We start from the raw sequence: 10,615 nt of genomic DNA, 5'->3' as shown, positions 1-10,615 counted from the left end.
TGAATGAAGACTTAACATTAAGGTGTCAGTACATTTAAGAGAAATAGCATAGAAGGCATTTATTGAACACGCCCCCATATGGAAGACTTCAGTGACTATTGTAGGAATCCAGTTAATTCTAGGTAGCAGTACCTATTTAGTGTTGAAGGAGTACAGAAGATCTTGTTCTTCAGACATGAGTTTACACATGCATGCTAACATGTCCTTTCACAGTCTGTATCAGAAGTGGAAGCAGGAGAAAATAAAGAAATACGTCCCAGTATTTGCGACTTTCTCATTACCATGCACCAGCAAAATTTACCAAAGAGCCTAAAATTTCAAATTCAAATTTGAATATCCTGGTCACATAAAAGATATGTCTGCTGTGGTAGTTCAATATAACATTGTTCAATATAACAATTTAACCATATTTAAACATACCCTATTTTTTTACTCTAGCCCTGGAACCTACAGGAGGTAGGTACTGGCTTGTTTGCATTTCTTTTTGATCTCAGATAATAGGATGGTTCTGTTCAGAGAGAGCCACTATCAAGTTAATGATTTTGAGGGGTTAATGCAAGCTTAATACTTATCCATGTCTCTCAAAGAAACGAGAATAGAATGGTCAGTTTATTCTTTGTGTAGTGATATTGTCTACTCTTCGATTGCTAAGTCAGATTGTTTATGGTGATCCTAGGAATTCAAATGAAGATGCATGCTCTCAGTGATCTTTTTCATTTGATCTCTCAGGACCATAGAGTCACATTTTTGTTGGTACAGCTCTCATAGATTTAGAGCCTAACATCATCAGCACTAGTTTCATGTTCTCAAACTTCCTTTGCATGATTGAAAATGCTTTAAGGAGTCTGAGAGAGTCACTCCCCACTTTTCAACACCATACCCAGACATTTGCAAAGGTTTCTTTGTACTTGAGACTTGATGTTAATATGGCTTGCTTCCATACGACTATTGAAATTTGCGTGACGTGACTGGTGGTAATTATTCTTGATGTCATCTTCTGAAGTGAAGCAATGGAGAGGAGAGACATGTTATGACTCAACTGATTAATGATTTTTCCTGGGAATACTAAAGCTTTTCTTCATATGTTCTCTGGCAGGGGATGATTTAACTGGACATCTCATATCTCCATGAGCTTAGTTTTCCTTGGAAAAGGGGTGCCATGAACTTTTCCTGCATACCCATTAATACTTTCATAGAACAAACCATTCATTCTTGCTTCACAAAACCTAACCTTATCAGTACACAGTTCATTGCAGCCTGGTAGTGTTTGTAAGCATGTGACCTACCCTACAGTTGTGAGGCCTTCAGAATAGTAAGCATTAATACTGTAGTGTGAAGGACAGAGTCAACAATAATCCAATCAACCTGCTTGCATTGGGTTGAATAATTTGATTGTTCATAAAAAGCACAGTCCAGGCATATCCTGACTATTATATTTACGTGATTTAACAAAGACATTGTAAAGACATGTGCAGCTGTTCAGCATTGAAACAATAATGTTAATAATGGTAAATTAATTTTTTCCCTTATGAAGTCAAATATGGATTTCGTGGTTGTCAGTTAGTCAAACATGAGCTTAATGCTCGCTCTTTGTCAACATGGAAAGAAATTCTTACTTTGATTCTTCTGTTTGCACTCCTAAGGATATCTGACAGTTCAAAGAGATTGTGCCAATGGGTTGACTCATGTGTGAGCTGAATTGGAAAACATCTTTCAGATGCCTTCCTGAAGAGAATTGTTGAAATATGTAAGAGTTTTTTTTTTCAAAAGCTATAAATTAATCTGTTTGCTGTTTTGGCCAGTCTTAACTTGACTATAGGATTTATTAGAAAAAAATATTTGCCTGCCTTCCATGTCTGAAACTTTGGAAATTCTTCCTAATTATTTGATGAATATATATTTTCACATTCAGCTAAATTAGTAGAAGATAATTTCCTATAGCAGATAATTGTTGAATGCTTCCTCTAAAAAAGACCCACAGTTGATAGTTTAGGTCTTATGGGATGCATATGACCTGGGACACAGCTGTGTCATCAGAGTACCAGAGCTCTTGGCAGCCACTAGCAATAAATATGCAAGATTTTTAATGAAATACTTCTTATCAAAACAGGCCATTTGCTCTGCATGCTTTCGCTCACAAACCCCCATCTACATTTTCATGGAGTCGAAAGGATTAAATACCTCTGGTTCTTTGACAAATACACTCATATATTTGGTAAGGTTTTACCAGTGTATCTTGAAGACTAAGAAAATAAGCATGCATTTTTACAGGTTAGGCTGGAATAACATAACCCATAGAGTAACAACTGGCCAGAAGTAAACATGTATTTTTCTGTAAAATGTTAATTATAATAAATTTCCAATTCTAGTTGTTTGATAAGGACTGTGTAGTTTTTGATCCATGGCAACAGCAACCAAATACAGTTTCTCCTGAGTGGATTTGTTGGTATTATATTTGTTGATATATAACCTAGAAACATCCCTTCAACAGCTGTGATTCTTTTAATTCTAATGCCAAAGGAAGTCCATAGAAAACAGAGCAAGTTAGGTGGAAATAAGAAGCTGTATTTTTCACTATATCACTGAATCTATTTGAGAACATAATTAAAGGGGACATTAATGACAATGTGGATTAGGAAGGGGAGGGGAGGGAGGAGAAGAGAAGAGAAGTGAGGAAAGGGGAGGAAATTTGTTTTCTGGTTTTATTTTAAAAGAGATAGCTTAGAGGAATAAAATACTTTAGATAAGTACCTCTTTGTATTAAAACCACTACCCGAAACATACACACTATCAAACAAATGAGCTTTCATTTGTTATAGGAAACCTGAGTCCTTGCTGGACACAACTGAGGAAAACTTTGATAGAGCATAGTCACATCCCTGTGATGTGATTCCCAGGGATAGAGTGTCCCATGAAGCAACAGCAAAGTGAGCATGGAGAGACGATTGTCATTCAAAACAACTCTGTGCCATTCTGAAGTCAGGACAGACTGTCCAGAAACATTGAGGACACAACCTAACATGTGTTAGCTGATAGATTCACACATTAGAGGGACACTACCAACTGGAGAAAGTGACGCAACCAAACAAGCAGGGCCAAAGAAACAGTTTTCCAGGTGAACCTTGGAATCAGTTAAAGCCATTACCATTTTAAATCTCTGATAATCTCAAAGAATTAAGAGACCTATGCTTGTGTGGCTCTTACGTTGCATTTGTTGTAAGTGAATAATTAAATGAAACACATCTATTTGCTTTACTCTTTTTTTGCTATACAAATTCTTTTTAAATTAATTAATTGAACCATTTACTTTACATCTAGACTACAGTTTTTCCTCCCTCTTTCCCTCTCAGCTTGTCCCCCACACCAACCCCATCCACTCCAATTCCACTTCTCTTTAGAAAATAGGAGGCCTCCCCTGGATATCAACCAGCCTTGGCATATCAAACTGCAGTAAGACTAGGCCAATCTCCTATTAAGGCTAGATGAGGCAGCCCAGTTAGAGGACAGGGTATCAAAGGCAGGCACCAGAGTCAGAGACAGCCCCTGCTCTTGCTGTTAGGGGTCCTTTTAAAAAGATTTCCATTTTAAAAAAATGCTCTGTGTGTGTGTGTGTGTGTGTGTGTGTGTGTGTGTGTGTGTGTGATGCACACGCTTTCCAGGTATCAGGCTGATACCTGTCTTTATTCAATAAAGTTTTTTTTTTAATTTCATATATATACTATAGACTGGCCATATCCATCTCTCACAACATCCTTCTAGCTCCTCCCATTACCTCTTAATGCAGCTTCTATCTTCCTTCCAACTTCATGTCTTCACAACACACTAAGTGCAGTTGGTTCTTCCCATATGAGAACATGTGCGATTGCACCCATTGGGACATGAACAGCTCAAATATTAGTTTGTTCAAACTCAGCAAGTCCCACCTTGACATTTGTTTCAAATCCAATAAGAAAATCTCAATGTTAAAATAATCAATGATCAATAACCACTCATAAAGTATGTTAGGAATTCAGCTATCAGTTTTTTACTAATGTATTCATTTTAATGGATCTCCTAAAATATAGACCTCTCCTAGGTAAGACACTTAGTTGGGTGTGTTGCAGATCACCTACCATTATTAATAATGAGATTTCTTTATGCCAGACCAGTAAGGAAGTCTGGGGAGCTGAGTAATCTTTGACCCCTTTCCTGTAAAATCCTAAAATAAAGCTCCATTCTAAATGGCCTCACACTACCAGGCAGGCGCCTTAGACACATCTAGTCAGAAAAGCATTCCGCTCAACTTATCTACAGTCCAGAAACTTCCTGCCACACTGCAAAAATGTCCTTAGAAATTAATACAAAAAAATACAAAAAAAAATTAATAACAAAAAAATCAGCCTACTGCAATGAAAATGCACTAATAAGTCAGGTATATACCCAATGTTGTAGTATAAAGGAGGTTCTTGCCATGTTCCTTTTAAGCAGCCATTACCTAGGGACCACTATAAATGAGTTCATAGAAAATGAACCTGCACAAATGGCACCAGTGGGGTAAGTGTGTATTTAAATTACATTTGCAAGGATAATATTTCTGAAAGATTGAAATAACAGTTGGATCTGATACTTAAGTATAAATAGTTAATGAAGTTTGAAGATTTCAATTCTAACTTCTGTTGTATTGTGGAAGTTCTGAGAACTTACTTGTGTAGCTCTATATCCTAGCATGTGTGAGGAGCTACTCATCCAAACAGTAAATTCTACACTTATAAAACTCCTGTGCCAGTCAAGGGAACAGGGTACATTTAACGTACACAGAGAAGGGCTGTAGACATGCCTTATTGATCTCTAAACTGAAGTTTGACAACATTGGATGTGATAATAAGCTTGTAATCCCCATTCTGTAAAATCAGAGACATCTGGATCACTTGAGCTCATTAGCCAGACAGCCCAGCCTCCTTAAATGGCCAATTAAAAACAGCATCTTGAGGAGCAGGTGGAAGGCTCCTGGGGAAGAAGTTGAAGTTATCCTCTGGCATCCCCATGCATGGGCACATACACTTGATACACATGTGCACCCTATACACCCATAAGCACTCACACAAGATCATCTACATGCATACAAAAATGAAAGGAACATAAATAATAAACTAAATAGACACATTCACAGCAATATAGACACTAGGACACAGGCAAGAAGGAACGGGCAATTGAAATGAAGCCCTCTGAAGAGAAAATGACCACAGGTTTGGAGTAGCCTCATGGCCTCAGAAACCTTGACATGATCAATGCTCTTTGTAGTTATCGCTGCAATGGTGACATGTTGCAGTTTTCAGGGCCTGGGGTCAATTTGAGTCAGAGATAAGATCAATCAGGACAGTATTAATTTCCTAGATGGTACTTCCTTCTTTCTTAGAAATAGAGCAAAGCAGGGTAACAATGAAGGAAGAGCTTTTCAGTGTGACTTTGGTCAGCTAAGCATTTGAAATGGAACTCTGTGAGTTCATAGGTACAGTGATTCTGAAAGATTCGGAAGACACAATTTTACCAGAGCCTTCTACAATGTGGTCAAAGTACACTGTGCTCACGCATGAAATTCTCAAAAACTGAATGATTCTGTATTGGCTTCCCATATTGGATCTACCACCATAACATATTTGTTCACACTGTTTTGTGTCTTAGCTTACTATTAACATACAACACTCCAGTAAAGTTTTGATAAATGCCATAGTTTCATTCAACTACATCATGCGTCTGACCACATTCACTCCCACGACTTTCCCTCTCACCCCTTCACAATATTTTTTCCTATTTCTTAAAATTGTAAAATCTTACTTTTACTTACATTTTATATATACACATGCATATGTCTTACAGATTGTAAAACCTAGTATCCACAAATGTGGCAAAACATTATTTCTCTTCCTGTGTCTAAGATAATTTGTTTTTCTACAATGATCTACAGTTATATCCATTGTTCTGCAAATGGCATATTTATTCCTTATGGTTGAATAAAATTCACGTGTGTGTATGTGTGTGTGTGTGTGTGTGTGTGTGTGTGTGTGTGCTTTGGTGGACACTGAGGAGGATTTTATAATGACATTTGTGACAAGTTCTAAAATAAATGTGGATGTTTAAGTGTGTCTGTGTTATGTTGACTTGTGTGTTCTTTGGTTACGTACTCTGCTGTGATATAAATAGGTCATTCCGTAGTTTCTATCTTTAGTTTTTTCGTAAACTTCTATACTGATTACTACCATGGAGGTACTTACAAACTGGACCTCTCTAACATGATTTGGAATCTGTTATTGTGTTTAATAATAATGGTGGGGGGTCAATAGCAATCATGTAAAGATTTAAAGAAAACTAATGAGATTGACAACATTAACATTATGACCTAACCTAAATCACTGTTTAACCTTTTGGGTAAAATAAAATGTAGAAAATGTGACCTATGTGTTTGATCAGCAAACACAAATCCAACACCAGTGAACCACAGCAGAACCACTTATCAGTTGTTGGATGAACAATCACCACCATCCTGCTATCCCGTTTATATTATCATAAAGGTTTTTATCACGTGCTCCAGAGTTTGCTACACATTGACTCAAACAATGAAATGAGTAACTTAGAGGCAATTGACAGCCATCCATTAGCGAAGTGTGTATAAAGGCTGTCTGTGCTGTGGTGGGCACCTTGAAATGCTCTGCGACATCTTGCTAGGAAGCAAAGTCTTCCACCTGAGCAACTCTAAGCCTTGTAAATATTTAATGCCACCATCGCTCTGTCTGCCAAAAAACCACTGGAGGTCTCTTGTCAATGAATTTATTGTAAGGATGAAATATGATAGCATGCACCATTGACTTCAAAGGGATCGAAGGATGTTTGACATTCCTGCCTGTGGCCTAGTTTCATTCGTCATCAACAACATCCATTGCAAGACATATATTACTTATTTGTTTCTCTGAACTCAAACTTCCTTGTTTTAAAAGTTAACTCAAGAATACTCGCTACTCTTGCAGTAAACCTAGGTTTGGCTCCCAGCACCCACATGGGAGCACACGACCATCTGCAACTCCAGTTCCAGAGTATCTGAAACACCCTTGTGGTTTCTGTACAATAGGCACACATGTGCTGCATAGACATACATGCAAACACAACTACATTCATTCAACTACATGATGCAAACAGTCACTTATACACATAAAATGAAAGTAAATTGGTCCTTAATGAGAGGCAAAGCCCAGAGTTTAACTCCTGTGTTCAGGTTGAAGTTCAGTGCACACCTAGTTTACACTAGGCCCTTAGTTTGATCCCCTACAACCCAAAGGAAATTAAACAATTTCCTGAGATTTTAATTTAGACCTTTGCTCACTAAAACTAACTAACTAACTAACTAACTAATAATAATGTAAATATTTTATAGGGCTACATTCAGTTATCAACCCATCTGTGAATAACTGCTTGTGTTTTGCAGTGAGACATTTCCCACATTTAATTATGGAGAGAGACATAATAAGGCAGGAGTCCTCCTCACTGCATTGAGGGTTCAGCATGGCCACGTACTTCAAACCTTTATCCTAAGAGACAATTATCCTTCAAGGAAAAACATTCCCCATAAGTGTGACCTATTTAAAAGGTAATAGTGGAAGGGCGGTGAGCCATCCAAACATCCGTAATTGCTTTCATTGTTCCAGCTATCCTCTTTGTGCGTAACTTTTTCAAGCTTAAATTATTGAACCTCTTTACGATTAAATTTTAATGGGAGATTATATAAAAGATTTTTCTGGGTGTTTCTTCAGAGGGATTTTATTGTTCTGTTTTGTTTTGATGATAGAGGGAAAAGTTCCTGAGATAAAAAGGGAGAAAAATGAATCTATAGATAGGAATAATTTTCCTATCTATATAGACGAATCTTGTAAACATCTAGCTTGATTGGTAGACTCCAGCATGTGTTTAAAATCAAAAGCAAAGCTGAGTCTCTGCATAATTTATTATGTCCATACACTATTCACAAACAAAACAGCAATGGGATATATGTCCATTTAAATAAATGGCAATTTCTCTTACCTAAGAGAGCAGCATATTTATGCCAAAGCATGACTCTTTTCATTTACTGGAATATACAATATTTCAGAAATATGAAATTGTATGTTAAATTAAAAGATTGACACATACGATAGAAAGTATGTGACTGAGGACTCTAAATGGATTGATCTTATGATCAATAATTAGTTCTTAGTTAATACATATTTGTGGTATACTTTCATTTTTTAAAAAATGGTTACTCACAGCTGTATGATAAAATTCTTGCCTGGATACAGATTAACAATGGCAGTAGAGCATCCCCTGAGAGTAGCTGCAGTTTTGTTCAAAAACTACTTCCATATATATGTATATATATATGTGGAAGTAGTTATATATATATATATATATATATGATTTATATTTATATTATTATAAACATATATAAATGTATATATATATATACATACATATATATATATATATCAGATGAAAAGAACAGAATCGAAACATGAACCAGACGATTAGCCTAGATTTGGAAAACAGTAATTATTTAGCATGTTGAACTCAGTGTTCATCAAATCCTGATTCTGACCCTCAGGCCAAGCTTCTTAACCATCCATTGTACACACTCCTATTGTAAAGTGGCACGTCTCCTCAGAAAAGAAACAAAGCTAAGTGGATCAGGATGTACGTCCTCCCTGTCTATTTCAGAACCTGCTTGACCACTTCTCAATCAATTTCCCAGGAAGGGAAGTCACCCCCAAGCTGTGGACTTTCAACTTCTGAGCTCTGCCCCAGGAAATATCCTGGGCAACAGAAAGATATAAGGATACCTTGTCTCCAAGCAACCTGGCTCCCATTTAGCACACAGCTTCATAAAGCTTAACGAGGACTGGCTATCTCCTCCACTTGGGGAGCGACAAGGCTCAGTGGGAACAGGGTGTTCTGGGTTTTGTACCATGTGAATGGAGAGAACATAAACCTAGGTGACTCTTACAATCTGCCAGAAGTATGCACCGTGGCTCAATGGAAACTTCTGGCTACTGTACTTGGCTTCGACAGAATTAAAAGCTAATAAGGTGTCTAATGCCTTGGGAAGTACTCTGAAATAACCTCCCTAGCCAGAAGATCTTTGAATACAGATGCCCCAAAGCCTCTCATTCAGGAAGGACTACACAGTACAGATGCCACTTTGGGATCTACCCTGTGTAGGTTCAACTCCTGGTCTGCATATGACCTTGATCAAGCTACTGTGAGCATATGCATGTTCTCTTTAAATGGAGAGAGCATCAATAGCTAGTTCACGAGCTGCTACAAACTTAAAATGTGTTGATATGAGAAAAGTACTAAATATGCAGTCCATTAATGTGTGGCCCATCTTGTCTGCTTCTGGAACACTCTGAATTCTAAATAATAGGTCCATTCACCTGTTTTCAAGTAGTATTGCCTAAAAGGTCATAAAAGTCCCATGGGCTGTCCATGTCCATGAAAAGTCAGTTAACTATCCTCATGAAGGTGAAAAAATTCAGGCCAATGGAGTTGCCATTGTTAACAATGTGTTAAAGATAAGCATTCAAGTTAGAACAAATGGGACGCTTAAATGTGGGGCCAGGAGAAAGGACCACTGTACTGGAGGAAGGCATTTGAGGTGAATGGAAATGGATTTGTATTAACAGGTGATTTATCCACAGATAATGAGCAGCCCCTAAAGTTTATCTTATTTGGGGCATGGCAAAAGCTTGTGTGGTTTGAATAAATAAATCTGGCAGCTGTAGAAAAGTTATTCCAGCTGGAACAGAATGAGAGAGACCATGAAGATGGAGGGCTCTGCTCAGTTGAGAAGTGGCAACTTGAACTAAGGCAATGCGAGATATATATGCATGCAGATAAAATGTAAAATAAAATATATTATTAATAGTCAAATGGTAGATGCATATAGAGGGAGAAGGGGGGGCTCAAACACTGCTAATGTGCATAGACTATTGAATTTGTCTTTCCCTGTTCTGGAGCTTCAGCTCTTTCCAGACCATGTTCTGTGTTTCTTCTTACACTTTCCTTCTATGCTACCTTTCATGTTTTATCCTTGCACATCTCTCCTTACTTTCATGTGCATATCCACACCTTGGGCAAATACTTTAGTATTCTGATTATGAAGGTAAGGTTTTCTTTTTGTCCCCCAGTTTTCACTAGTTCATTAAAATTTACACGCAATCTACCTTGATGGTATTTACCTATGCATTCCCCAACTCCCTCGAGATCTGCTCCCTGCATTCCTACCCTCCTAACTTGTGTCTTCATTTTAGTTTTGATTTGTGTTTTAAACCCATCAAGTACAGCTAGTGCTGCATACATGCATGAGGATATGTGGCCTTCCATTGGCAGGTAGTTGGCCTACCAGGAGTCATACCCTTAAAGAAAACTGACTCTCTCCCAGCAGCTATCAAATATCAAAAGCTCCTCAGCTAGGTGGGACTTCATGCCCACTTCCCCTTTATACAGTACAATTTTCTCCAGCATGAGTTTGCATTGTTCTTGTGCATGATGTTACAACTGCTATAAATTCATATGTAAAACTACCCGGCTGTATTGAGAAGGCACTGGTGTTTTT

Source organism: Mastomys coucha, unplaced genomic scaffold (assembly GCF_008632895.1).
Source record: "Mastomys coucha isolate ucsf_1 unplaced genomic scaffold, UCSF_Mcou_1 pScaffold5, whole genome shotgun sequence".
In the NCBI taxonomy this organism is placed as follows: domain Eukaryota; kingdom Metazoa; phylum Chordata; class Mammalia; order Rodentia; family Muridae; genus Mastomys; species Mastomys coucha.
The sequence above is the reverse complement of the archived record's forward strand: the minus strand, read 5'-3'. Positions refer to the sequence as shown.